The sequence below is a fragment of the Drosophila willistoni genome, unplaced genomic scaffold, assembly GCF_018902025.1.
Source record: "Drosophila willistoni isolate 14030-0811.24 unplaced genomic scaffold, UCI_dwil_1.1 Seg485, whole genome shotgun sequence".
NCBI lineage: Eukaryota > Metazoa > Arthropoda > Insecta > Diptera > Drosophilidae > Drosophila > Drosophila willistoni.
In genome coordinates this window covers 1,277,599-1,292,532 of record NW_025814416.1, presented here as the reverse complement: position 1 = coordinate 1,292,532, position 14,934 = coordinate 1,277,599, and the positions used below count along the sequence as shown (strand labels likewise).

At 37.3% G+C, this 14,934-nt stretch overlaps 1 protein-coding gene across 2 annotated transcripts in view; it reads right to left on the bottom strand.

Moving 5' to 3' along the window:
* LOC6649959 (putative ferric-chelate reductase 1 homolog) overlaps positions 1 to 11,998 on the bottom strand; it is a 79,564-nt gene extending 67,566 nt beyond the window's left edge. For both annotated transcript variants that reach the window (XM_047012948.1, XM_047012947.1), the window contains exon 1: positions 11,928 to 11,998. The gene's annotated coding sequence lies outside the window, so the exon portion shown is untranslated. The remainder of the gene's footprint in view (positions 1 to 11,927) is intronic.
* Between the last annotated feature and the right edge of the window lie 2,936 nt (positions 11,999 to 14,934).

The following is a 14,934-nucleotide window of genomic DNA, read 5'->3' as shown; positions in this document are numbered from 1 at the left end:
AGCTTTTGAAACCAATCGTCCATTTCTAACGAATGTAGTGTGACTTGTGGGATTGCCCGTTTTTCCAGCGTAACGTTGTTGTCCATTGATTGCCAACATTGTGGTTCGACTGCTGAGCATCTTGATTTGGGATTTGACAGCCAACTAGGACCCGTCCACCACAGCTGATGGGCTACAAGTTTTGATGTTTCGTCGATCAAGAGTAAGATCCGAAAATATAGCACTCGATACTGCTCCAGGCTGGAAACCCACGAAAACACACTGGCCCTTAACCTGCTTGACAAAATTACGCAGTCCAGGCGTCTAAAAAGATGCCACCCTGTCGATCTGCAGTTCAGATCGGAGCCGGACTGATGATTCGACGCTGAAGTCCCGATGCAGCTGCAAGTCCTATTTGTTTAAATAATTTTCTGATTCTAATGTAACTGCTAAAAATGTTTAATTATGCCAAATTCAAATTTTTTCAAAGGAAGATTTAATTTTTTTTTAAATAAAAAAAAATTAAGAGGAATCAGAATATTTGTAATTATACAAACTAACATCTAATTGAAAAATTATTTTAAACTATTTTGTAATCAATATTTTTGCATATATTGTACAACGAGATCACCCAACTTACCGTCGCAGGGTTAAGAGAAAAGTTAAAAGAATTGAATTTAAGTGTAAAGGCAACAAACCTGAGTAAAGAGAGAGATTAATTTAATATTTCGGTTTAGAATAGCTTTAAGATTTTGAGAGTACTGCTGTAACAGTGCAAACAAGCGTGGCTTACAAGCTGGAGTAGCCTTAAGAGCGCGCTACACATTGAGTTTACTATTAAATTGTCGTCAAAGAAAGTTCAAAAGCAATTACAGAGTAGAAAGAATAAATACAACGAGAGTCTAGTTTAGTACTTTTATTTAATGAAGAGTATAGCCAAAAGATGTATCTTAGATGAGGAAAGCATTGTCGAATACGTCATTGAGGGTATCCATGACTCTAAAATGAACAAAAGCGTTCTTTACCAAGCGAGAGATTTAAAGCAATTACGAAAGAAACTAAAGATCTATGAAAAGTATGCTTCCAACCAAGAGTCGAAACCAAAACCACGATTTGAGAAGAAGCAATCGAGAAGTACTTCTGAGGATATCAAATGCTTTAAATGCGGAGGAAAGAATCACGTCGCTAAGAATTGTAAAGAGGAGAATTTCAAAAGTGTGAGACGAAGAACACAAAAGAATCAAGATGGAAAATGCGAGTTATCAATAGATGAAAGTAAGGTTTAATAGTGGGTAATGAAGTATGGTCTACTCTGTTCGATTCGGACAGTGATCTTTCTACTATTAGCGAAAGTGGCTATAAGGAAAAAATTCCAATATAGATCCATATCATAAAATGTCCGAATCTGTTTTACAAAAATGCTAGACATAAAAGAAAAACATTTATACAAAATAACCAATCAAATTTCCGTTATCAACGATATTTCAAAATTACTATATGTCAAGTTTAACCAGAGGGTCGGGGCTAACTTCGACCGCTTCAAAATTTGTATACCGTTGCAACTTTTTTGGAAACTCTTTCCTTACCTATTGCCATCGAAGTGGAAAAACTAAAAATGCTAATGTTTGCGAAAGAACGGCCTACAATCTAAGCATAAATAACTAAGATATTGAGCAAAGTCACTGTTTTCCACCGATCGTTCCTATGGGAGCTATTTGATATAGTTACCCGATCTTTATCAAACTTTGCACAGTCATTAACAGATATGTAAAACTGACAATTGTTTAATTTGTTTCGCGTTAAAAGTAACGAGGTAGTTGACGAAAGTCACTGTTTTCTACCGATCGTACCTATGAGAGCTACATGATATTGTCACGCGATCTCAATAAAATTTGGCACAGTTGTTTATATGTGTAATAAATTCTCTAAAATTAAATTTCACGACAATAGCTTAGAAAATAACGAAGTTATTGAGAAAAGCCACTGTTCGTGATTTTGGCTATATATCATATAGTGGTCCGATCCGGCTGAATCCGAGATATACAATCCCTGCAGTATATACAAGCCTACATGCAAAATTTCAGCTCTGTACCTCCAACGGTCTAGGAGAAGTTTGCGTTGATCCAGACGGACGGCTATATGAACTCGTCTCACCGTGCAGAGCCTGACAGTAAGTGCAGACATGAAGTGCAGACATGACTCTTCTGACCAATGACGACTTAGCGGCTGAATGATGATCTTTCTGCGAAATGCAATTCGATGGTTTTGCTCATGTCAATCGAGTCTTATCTGTGCGCGGGAATCAGCTACCCTTCCCCTATGCAATTTACTTCTTTGCAAGCGAAGGAATTGAATAGGTGCAGACCGCGACTCTCGGGTTCGCAAACGCTCATGCTCAAGCCGGGCCGCACGCCTTTCAGCTGGTTCCAATAAGAATCCTCTGCTTTGGCTTAGCCGCTCCGGTTCCAGTACCAATTCCGGCTCTTCTTCAGTCCTATTCGAAACATTGCTTCTGATTCTTTCTGCGTTGTGAGTACGACGACCCAAATTCGTTTTTTTAGGAGGCATTATTTCGTTAGTAACTTTTCGTTTGTAACTAAAACAGGAATGAATGAATGTCCTACAACGTGGTTGACATGTAACTGCCCCCGCCTACTGCGGTCGATACACGGAAAGCCGTTATAAAAACCCATTTTATTCGCGCTTGCGAAGATTTTCCTAATATTTTTTTCCGTAAGTACCTTCTCCTAATAATAACAGAAACAAAAAAAAAAAAGAATTAGTGAAATCGGTCCAGACATTCACGCGTGATGCCAGACCAAGGAAAACGGGTTTCATTTTTATATTAATAGATTGCGCATTTTTTTTTTTTTTTAACGTTTAATATATATTTGTTGAATCTACTCTTAAATTAGAGCCTAACAACAAGTTTGAGATATTTTTCTTAGACTAGTACTTAAGATAAATCCTGGGGATATTGCAGGCGGCCCTAATCACTTGTTATTGGGTTGGTCTGTCATTTCTTTTAAGACGAGTTCTATTATTAGTTCGCGTAAGGGAATTGGCAAGAACATTTGGGTGTGCATCCAGTTTCGCAGAATACTTTAGTTGTTGAGTACCTATTTCAGATTTTACGCTAGGTATATTTAGATCATTTTGAATGTTGTCGTTTCGTATATACCACGGGGCCCCCGTGATTGATCTTAAAATCTTCGACTGCGCTCTTTGTATAATATCGGCATTGCTGGTACTTGCATTTCCCCATAGTACGGCTCCGTAAGTCCAGATGGGTTTCAGTACGGAGTTGTATAGGAGGACTTTATACTCCAGACGTAGAGGGGACCGAGCATTGATGATCCAATGTAGGCTACTCGCTTTTAGTTTAAGCTGTGCCTTTTTTGCTTCGATGTGCTTGCGCCAAGTTAGTCTTCTGTCTAGGTGGATGCCAAGGTAAGTGACATCCACGGCTTGAGGAACTGGTACGTTGTTTAGCATTAGAGCTGGACAGTTTCTTCTGTTAAGCGTAAATGTAACATGTTTGCATTTCTGCTCGTTGACCCGGATACGCCAGGTTGCTAGCCATTCCTCTACCACCTTAAGGTGTTCCTCTAGTTTTGCAGAGGCTTGTATTGGACATTTGAATCTGCTAAGGATTGCCGTGTCATCGGCAAAAGTGGACGTTGTAAGTCCTAAACTCGTTGGTAAGTCTGCAGTGTACAGCAGGTAGAGCAATGGGCCGAGTACACTGCCTTGCGGTACACCAGCTTTGATTTCAAAATCAGCGGAGACGGAGCCATTACATCTTACAGCGAATTTCCTATTGTAAAGGTAAGATTCCATGAGTTTGTGTGTGTACTGTGGCAGTTTTTGCCGGATTTTGAACATCAGACCCTCCAGCCAAACTGGTGTGAAGGGATTGTGTTCTCCGATGCCAGAAATGAGTTTAGGCGGATCTGCAGGACCTTTTCAAAAAGCTTCGAAAGACATGGCAGCAAACTAATTGGCCTATAGGATGATGGCTGGGTTTTGTCCTTTCCCACTTTAGGAATCATGATGATAGTGGACTTTTTTCCATGTTCTTGGGAAGTAGCCAATTTTTATTATAGCGTTGAACAGCTTGCAGATATATTGTATTGCAATGATAGGGAGTTCTAGAATCATTTTCGGTGTGATTAGGTCATGGCCAGGGGCTTTTTTCGGCTTTATGTGGTTTTTAATAACTGCAGTGATCTCGTCCGATTGGAGTTCCGAGTACTCACTATCCGTTAATGTGTTCGAAGGGGGAAGTACAGATGAGTTTGATGTTGGATTTGGCTGGAAAACCATTTTAAGATGTGTGGCAAATACGGATGCCCTCTCTTCTCTTCCTCCCTCTCTTCACCTTATCGGTGAAATTGTCTCTGTAGGAGCGCTTAAAGTTGGGTGGGCTTTCCACAGAGGATGTTTAGTGCTGGTTGGACTGAGCTTTTCTATGTATTTCCTTTGAGCCCAGCTTTCCTCTTGTCTTAACGCCTTGGAGAGGTTGCGATGAGCTTGCCTTAGGCGAAGTTTTGCTGCTGGTGATCGAGTAATCTGCCATTCTCTTCTTAGACGTCGTTTTTCCGTTACTAATTGTTCTATCCGCCGGTTCGTAGGCCTGTCAACAGGTTTGGTGTAAGAAGAGGCATGTGGAGTAGATACTCTTGCTGCAGCTCCCATCATCGACTCAAGTGCAGAGACGCACATATCAATGTCCTCTGCAGCATCCAGTTTCGGCGAACAGTCAATGTGGGCACTCATGTACATTTTAAATTTAAGCCAATTTGTTTTGTTGTTTGTAAGCCTATATGGGCGATCAAGTACTTGAGGTCTTGTTAATAATGTGAATAGCACTGGAGAGTGATCGGAAGTTAAATCTAGTAGTGTTTCCGCAGTGATCCGATTACGTGGAATCCTCTTGGTTACTGCGAAATCAATCAAGTCAGGTACTTTCTGTGGATCTGTGGGCCAATAAGTAGGCCTACCCGGTGAGACGCAATCCATCTTATTGAGAGGGTTGACTATTGTGTTGTACAACTGCTTTCCTTTAGGATTTACCAGGCGAGATCCCCAGTGCGTATGTTTGGCGTTATAGTCCCCTGCTGCAATGAAGCGATCTCCGAGTGTGTTAAAGAAATCGGTAAATTCCTTTTCAGAGATTGAGAAGCGTGGTGGGCAGTACAGGGCGACCAATGTAGTGTTGCCGCAGCTGGTTTGGACGGTTATAGCAGTTGCTTGTAGGTGCTGTGTTTCAAATCTGTTGAGGAACGAGTGTTTTATACGGTTTTTGATTAGGATACCGGTTCCGCCATGAGCTTTTCCGTCTGGATGGATTGTTGCGTAGAAGGTATATTTTGGTATTTGAAAATTATTTTTTGATGTTAAATGTGTTTCCGAAATCAGCAAAACGTCGATTTCACTTGAGTCTAGGAATAGTTGCAGTTCATTTTTGTGCTTGGAGATGCCGTTAGCATTCCAAAGACATAGACGTAGGGAAGCCATTATTTATTCTCGATAAGCTTCTGGATAAGCAGGTTTTGATTCCGCATCAGTTCGTGCATACAGTTTTGCATGAACGTCATAAAAGTGGTCATGTTTTGATTGAGTGAGATCAATAGGGCCTCTAGACCACTTGGAGTTTGCTGGCCAAGCTCTGGTGCGCTAGGTTGCGGATTCTGTAGATGGCGGAGTGACGGGGTCTCTTTCGCGGGCTCCGTCTGTCCAGTTCGGAGCACACTAGCGAAGGATACACTAGGACTGGTTGTAGCAGTCATGTTGGATGATCTAACAGCCTTGGCGAAGAAAACCTCCGGTGTAGTTTTGGAGGCGTTGAAGATGATTTTTGGTCCAGCTGGGGGTTTGCGCCCGTTTAGGTGTGATTTAAGATCCTTAAAGACAGGACATCCTCTGTAGTTGGCCGTGTGGTTCCCTCCACAGTTGCTGCATAGTCTTAGTGCGACGTTGTTTCTGTCCTTGGTGCAAATTCCATCTTCATGATGTTCGCCGCAGCCAACACACACTGACCTAAGATTGCAATTGTTAGAGGTGTGGTTGTATTCCTGGCAGTTTTTACACTGCGGTGGTTGGCGTCTAACAATTGAACAATACCGGGCCAGGCAACCTGCAGGGAGAAGGAAGAGTTAATGGCCATCCCCCTGGTCTTAAGGCCAAAGCGCCTAGGCGGCCACCTGGCTCTACTGGCACACTGCGACCCACCACCACCATGGCCAAAGCGTGCCGAATTCGGAGTAAAATTGAACAATTGGAAAAGCTGCACCAGAAACAGAAGCAGGCGAAACAGCAACAGAACAGAACAGTCAGCAGCAGCAGCAATTAACTCAATAAAAAATATCAAAGAAGCTAACATCGGCTATGCCGAAGTTTATATACCCTTGCAGGTTTTGGTAATAATAATTTTACATGTTTGTTTTCTGCAACTCAATTCATCAATATACAAACAAAACAATTGAACTCTCTATTTTACAATTTGTTCTTCTTCTTCCCTCATTCCCAAAGCAAAGCAACGCGCCCATTTTCGCCCCCGCAAATTAAACAAAACTGATTTTCTCGAAAACTAATAAAGCTAAAGTCACCAAATTTAGTATGTATACTGGCTTAGTATGCGCGCAGAATATATATATTTTAATATGTTGCGACGCCCACTTCCGCCTCCATAATTTAGAAAAAACCGATTGGCTCTTGCAATTTTTTGACCATCGCGATCAAATTTGGCAGACTCAATAAATCTTATCTATTTCTATCAAACTACCAAATTTGATTGAAATCGGAATAGAAACATACAAAATATACGTATGAACGCATTTTGCTACGCGATCCATAAGGGCAGAATTGGCCGTTGGCTAGTGGCGGCGCTAGAGTGCTCGTGTGTTTGTAGAGTGAGCGAGAAAGCATATGGTATGAGGCATGTTAAAACAATTTAATAGACATACATTTGGTTTTCGAAATTTTAAATATTTGTTTCACCTGGTGTATGGTATACCCAAGTCGGCGAGACGACTTACTTACTTCATTATACCATACACCCATAGGGTGAAACGGGCCAAAACGTATGTAACAGGCAGAAGGAAGCTTTTCCGACCCCATAAAGTATATATATTCTTGATCAGCATGTATAGCCGAGTCCAACTAGACATGTCCGTCTGTCCGTCCGTCCGACTGTCCGTATGAACACTTAGATCTAGGAGACTGTAAAATCTAGAGCCACACATTTTGTATGTGTAAAGATTTTGCCACGCCTCTTTTCGCCTCCGTAATTTGATAAAACTCGAATACACCTAGACCTCGCTTTGCGTCGTTTCGTTTTGCGTTTTTTCGAAGTTGCGTCGCTGCTTTATTAGTACTAATTTTCACTGTGCGTCTTTAAATTCTCGTTGTTGCGTTGTTTTGAGTTCGAGTGTTTAACTTTTTTTTTTCTTAATCAGCCATTGTGGCAACGCCAATATTAACTTTTACCAACATTGCTTTTGAATTTTTGTCAGTTTTACGTTTTTCAACATTGACATCTACCTTACCTACTTCTGTTTATAACTGCGTCTTGCTATCAAAACTCGGAAACGGTTTAGTAGAAATGTTCGTAGAACATTGTTTAACCTCCAAACAAATTTCAAAAGCGATGGGCTTGATTGACGAAGCAATGGAGAATTTTTATAAAAAACGATCCTGACAATGACAGAAATTTTAAGGTATCACAGGCGGTAGCTGCAAACATCAACTGCTACCAAGAAATTTATTTAAATTTACAAAAAAAAGCTATTCACCAAAACTCTGGACAAATTTTTGGTGAACGAAGCCACTAAAAACTCATAAAGATAAATAATTGAATAGGTTATTTTGATTTAATGGAAGCAGTTTTTTTTAATGAATAATAATAATAACATTTTTTTTTTTAAATGTTTACTTTGTTCAATTTTTCTTTTTAAAAATTTGTATTTTCATGGCCCGGTAACCTATCTTTGATCTTTCCATGGTTGCCTATAGAAAATCTTAATTCACTTTGCGTCGTTTCAGTTTGCGTCGTGTTTTTTTGGAACGTATCCCCAACGCAAAGCGAGGTCTAGGTGTATCTCCCGTAATTTTCTACCTTGTGCAATCAAATTTGGCACACTTAAATTTGATTTTAATATCCATCCAAAAAAAAAAACGTACAAAAAATAGCAAAGTTATGCGTATAAACAATGGAGATGGCCGGAGATGGCCGTTGGCTAGTGGCGGCGCCAGTGTTTTCATATGTTTGGGTGAGCGAGATACTGGAATATGCTTGCAAAAAGCATGTGAACAAAATTTTTAAAAATACGTAAATGAAATGAAATGAAATGCTATGTTGCAGTTGTTACGCACTCGTGGCACGCCCCTAATTTTTGTTATGTTGTTGTTATGAAGTTTGCGAAATTTTCTGTCACACATTTCAAATTTAAAACCTACATACATATGTATATTTCACCATGTGATGAGTTAGACAATTGTAGATCTCAAGGAGGCGACACTAATGAACTCACTTGTAACACTCGTACATACCTATGTATGTATTTGCAATGCTTACGGGAGGTGACCAGTTGTGACCCGGGTATTGAAAAAACTCAACATTTTTTTTAAATTAAGAAGTTTACCATTTAAATATAAACCAAACGCAACTTTTTTCTAAAGTATGTTTATTTGAGTTACTCAAAAAATCTTGGAACAAATTTAATCTTTACTAACTTTTTTAGGCCGAAAAAGAAATTCACTGAAAATGAGAAAATATGAAAGGAATGTCAGACCAATTGTTGTGATTTAATGATTTATTTATTATGAAGGCCTTCAATGGCAAAAATAATAAAAATAACAAAAGAAAATGGGATTCAATGGCCATAAATGACTACGATTTTTATTCATCATCGTCATCTTCGTCGTCCACTTCACTTTCGCAGTATTTGCAAGTGAAATACCTTGCCTACATGTTGGCACACCTCAAATGAACTGGACGCTTGCATACATTGCAATTGATCGAGTTGGCAGCGGTCAATTTCTGCGGCTTAGGCAAATGATGCAAAAACCTGTTTATTCATCAGATGGTGGTGATGTTGGTTTGACGCCCTTGGCCGCTCGCTTGGTGTTGCCCGGTGCTGCTCGCTTCGGTGTTGGTTTCAGCGGTGTTAGCTTTTTCGCCCCTTTGGCTGCTTTTGCTGCTGCCTTTTCCCTCAAAACAGCACGATTTTCAGGAGAGGTCAGTTCAGCACTTTGCATCGGCTTTCGTCCACGATTCGAAGGCTTTTTTGGAGCAGCGGCCTGAAGAGGAGCAATCTCATCCAAAAACCGATGACATTAGAGATAGGGATTGTAAGGTAGAGGTTACGGATGTTATCACCTCTTTTCCGCTTCCTTTATCCATAGTACTGTTCAAAACGATACGTCGCTGGTCATCTTCGGTAATTGTAGGATTAAAAGCAACTTGTTCCTCATTTTTTGCAACAGTTGCGTTTCGACAATTGTTTCATGCGCTTTTCTTTTTTTTTTAAATAACAACAAAAAAGTAGGAATTTGACAGTTGTGCACAACCGGGTTTTTTATAGTTTATAGTTATATACATATATATTTTTTATAGACGCTATATATTCACATAAATCCATATTGAACTACAAAATATACGGCAAATGCAATATTTTGATGCATTACACTCACCTTTTCACTCTTAATTTCACAAAATTTTTGGTACTTTAAATTAACTTTTTTTTCAACAAGATGTTTGGTGCGCGTATATATGGCGAATATGGTTTTTTTTTTTAAATGCCTTAAATATATAAAAATACCAAAAAAAAAATCCTTCAATGCAAAACAATGTTCAGCGAAGCTAAGAATTCATTTTAGAAATACATATGGTTTCTTGGTGAAAAAAATTTCCGAATTTTTTTGTAGAATCCGAATCTAGTGGACGATTATGACTATTTTTGCTTCCCAAAAATATGTAGATACATAGAAAATACTTCAGACACAAGACTTTGGACTTCTATGGGCTGGCTAGGAATTCATTTTAGACATACTTATGTATGTATGTACATACATACTATGTATGATTTCTTTGCGAAAATATCTAACAAGGGGAACTTCAGGTATGCGAATCACTGATTTGGATGAATTTTGGATATGTTGTAGAACACCCCGTCATTTGAAGCTGTGTGAAATATTTCGGCGCACTATTCTATATTTTCCTAATAAATCGGCTTTTAAGTTATAGCTTTGGTGACTTATAAGTAAAACGCCGAGTGGTGTACAAGCAGCTCGACGGTGTAAGGGGTAGAGGTCCTGCCTAAAATCGACGGAACTCTGGTTCAACCCCCACCCGAAACTAGTTAGTTTTGGGTTTTCATTTTTTTTTGCTTTTTCAATAATTATTTTTGTCTAATAACGTTATAGGTCTTTTGATGATTTTTGATTGGATTCATTTTTTATGCCTTTATAAAAACATAAATAAAATATAGACGCAAAATAATGGCGTGCGTATAGCTGGTATTACCTTAAGCGTACAAGTTAATAATAGTTAATAATAATCTACAATAATTTCAACATACATAAAAAATGTTTCCAATTACAAATCATCAAAAGACCTATTTCGATATTAAAAAAAAAAATTATTAAAAAAGGAAAAAAAAAATGAAAACCCAAAACTTACTAGTTTCGGGTGGGGGTTGAACCAGAGTTCCGTCGATTTTAGGCAGGACATCTACCCCTTACACCTTCGAGCTGCTTGTAGACTACTCGGCGTTTTACTTATGTATAAGTCACCAAAGCTATAACTTTAAAGCCGATTTATTAGGAAAATATAGAATAGTGCGCCGAAATATTTCACACAGCTTCAAATGACGGGGTATTCTACAACATATCCAAAATTCATCCAAATCGGTGATTCGCATACCTGAAGTTCCCCTTATAAGAATCTGCGTAGAATCCAATTCTGGTGGACGATTATGTCGTTTTTTGCACCATACAACTTAACCCGCCTTAATGCTTACGTAAATTTGTGTGAACATGAGTAAGTATATCAAACCCAGCATTGTATTTATTGAAACGACTGAAACCGGTTTAAGTAGCTTTAGATAGAAAGATAATTTTGTTACCTGCTGATATACATACCTATGTACATACATACATATGTATGTATATATGTATGTGTGTACATACAAACATATATATGTATGTGTGTACATACAAACATATACATATGTATGTACATATATGTATGTATATGACTATGTAGACTCGTTTCACTACACTACTTAACGCACACTGTTTTGTAAATTTTGTGTTTTTTATTTTAATAAAATTCGAAATAATTTAATAAAAAAAATTTTGCGTAATTTCTTAATTTTAAAAAATTGTTCAAAATAAAAAGTCTCAAAAGGAAATCTTTTGGGACTTTATTCTATTTAAATACATACATATGTATGTATGTATGTATGTACATATGTACATTAGATAGAAATCTTAAGTTTAACAGCATGTTCTCAAGTTTCGAGAAGATCGGATGAATACAACCTATGTATGTATGTATGTATGTACATATGTATAAAATAAAAATGTACATACATATAAATGCCTATGTATATGTATGTATGTACTATGACTATAAATACATACATATGTATGTACATATGTACATGTATATACATAAATAAGAATTTAGAAGATAAATATGTACATATGTATACACATTAATATTGTCACATTTCTAGCACACATTAAAAGTTTGTTTTTTTTGTATGTATGTATGTATGTATGTACGTATGTACATACATACGTTGTCGTGGAATTGTTTAATACAAATTGTTTAAAATCAAATTTTAATTTCTTTTGCTAGTGCAGTTGTTCTTGTTATTTGAATCTGTATTTTTTTCAAAGTCTTGCTTATAAGTCGTCAAATATGAAATAATTATCACCTTATTGATTAAACTTTTTATGTCTAATTTGAAATGGTTTGCTGTTAGAGTTTCAAAGTCAACTGAAAGCGTTACCAACAACTACTGAACAATAAGGTAGAAGCATAAATGTATACATATGTATGTATGTACATATGTATGAATAACATCAAAATACATACATACATATGTACATATGTGTATAAATACAAACATTCATTCGTTGGAACAAAAATAAATCAATGAATTAATTTTTATTGCTCGTTTTCTACATACAAATGTATGTACATGTACATAGTATGTGTGTCTGTAAATACATATGTACATACATACATGTAAAATATTAATTTTTTTTAAAAGGTTGTGTAAAAACTGAGACCTTTCCCTTCAGTACCAAATGTCAGCATGAAAAAAATCGGCGCATATTCCAAGCCACCGACGCACAGTGGGCGATTTGGCTGATCTAGCGTAACTTAATTGATATGTGTTAGAATATTGGTGTTTTTTTAATGAAACTATTTAAATTATTGATATTTAATATGTATCAAATAACAAATCCAAAGGAATACTATTGTATATATTTGATATATTTATACCATACACCCATAGGGTGAAATGGTATATTAAAGTCGCCAAAATGTATGTAACAGGCAGAAGGAAGCATCTCCGACCCCACCAAGTATATATATTCTTGATCAGGATCAACAACCGAGTCGATCTAGCCATGTCCGTCTGTCCGTATGAACACCTAGATCTCGGAGACTATAAGAGCTAGAGCCACCAAATTTGGTATGTAGACTCGTGTAGTATCTAAAGTGATCAAGTTTATTTCAAATTTTTGCCACGCCCCTTTCCCCCCCGGCAATTTAAAAAAAGCGTTTATCTCAAAAACTATTCCAGCTAGAGACATCATATTTGGTATGTATATTCGCTTAGTAAATGCACATATTTTGTATGTATAAAAATTTTGCCACGCCCTTTTCCGCCCCCGTAATTTGAAAAACTTGATTATCTCCCTTATTTTTTTTACCTTATGCAATCAAATTTGGCACACTTAAATTTAATACTAATATCTAGCAAAATACCAAATCAAAGATCAAAATTGGACAAAAAACAGTCGAGTTATGCATATAAACGTTTTTCCATAAGGCCGGAGTTGGCCGTTGGCTGGTGGGGGCGCTAGTGTGCTCGTATGATTGAGTGAGCGAGATACTAAGATATGCTTGTAAGAAGCATGTGAAAATGCATTTGTTTAATAAAGTTGAAATATTTGCTTTTCTGGTGTATGGTGTACCTAAGTCGGCGAGACGACTTACTTACTTCTTTTTACATAAAATTAATATTTAGTTAATTAATCGGAATCAGAGCTGGAGTCTGTTTCTTCAATTTTTTCTAAAAGAAGAGTTTTTATCTCCTTATCTAAAATCGCATATTTTTTTATGAATTGTGTTGAGCTTCTACGTAAACTATTTATTAAAGGATCCGAGGATATTAATAACGTGTTCATTAGGTCCTGCATTGAATTTGTTCTTGAGTTTTTGCGTGTATGCTTCAGTCGAAAGTTTATAAAATCCTTATTTCTTGCTTCCAAGGCTTCTTCTGACATCATACCAATTGGAAAAGGTACAGCATTTATAATGTCAGCTCCATGAATTAAAGTTCTATGAACAGAGCTCGGCATATAAAACCAGGGATATTCTTCAATAAAAATCTTTGCCGTGTCCAAGGCAAACTCACGGAATCGTCACACATTTATGGCATATCCCGATGCCATAGAACGTAAACTGATTCCAAGATTTTTTATAAGGATTCCATTAACTCCAGTTATTTGAGCAGAAAGGTCGTGGTACTCGAAAAATCTTCAAGCGGTATTGCCACTATTTGTATTTCCTGTTCCCTGCATTGGAATATCCACCAATAAAGCCATCTCCTTCATAAATTTATTTTGAATTTCGCTTTTCCTTTGATTTACGATGCTTTTGTCTAGTCCGCAACCTTCCACTTCTTTATTGGGAGTCGATATCCTATGTGTAGTATGCATTCAAAACAGCGAATCTATGCAGGTAATGTCGATAGTCCGTAGTCAAGGAAGTTTTCATTTAGTGGCAATTCCAAAATAAAACTCAAATTGTTCATATTTTTTTGGTGAAACTTTACAAATTTCGCAGGTTTGGGTTGATGCGTCTGTAATCACGCTAAAGACTTTGCCGACAATCATAGTCAATTGCAATTTATGTTGAGCTCTAAACATACAAAAAGACAAGTGGGCTTAAAGATTGAAATTTATAATTTAATATTTTCGATTTCGTCTGGAATTAATTCCACAGATTCATTTGCAAACATAGTTTTTAGGGGTCTGCAATATCGGGTTGATGATGGCCGTGGATTTTTCCATAGTATCCTGCTTTCGAATTGCATTTGTAAAGGCACAATACAAATGGCAAAAAAATTTCCATCAACCATTTTGAGCCCAAAATCCAAAAAGCTTTGCCGATATGTTGAATGTCCCGAGCTTCCATCGCATCCCCACTTATAAAATACTGATACATCATTATATTCATCAGCCTTAACGAACACAGAACTAAAAACCTCTGGGTGTGCGTCAACAATTCTTGTTCCTGTGTGACCCAACATTTCTTGTAACGGAATTTCAGCACAGCATTCGCTGACTATTATTTTATCTGGATAACATCTTCTTTTAGCGGAGCGTAATACATCATATGTTAGATAAATATTAGCATTTCTTGCTTTTGCATCTGCTTGCATTAGTGAAATAGGCGAAGGCAAGGTTTGACTTGAAGTGATTTATTGGGGCCGCAAGCCCGGTATTTATAGGAGAACGTTTACATTGGTCTTATGGCTAGTGTCCTTAACGGTACTTAAAGCTAGACATTATGCTTAAGTTCTTATTACTTATAATGTATCCCTAAAAGTATGTGGCCTAATCTTATCCCTAAAAGTATACTACACCTCCTTTTTTTAAAAAGAAAAATTTATATTTTTCTCATATCCTGTTTATATTATTTTT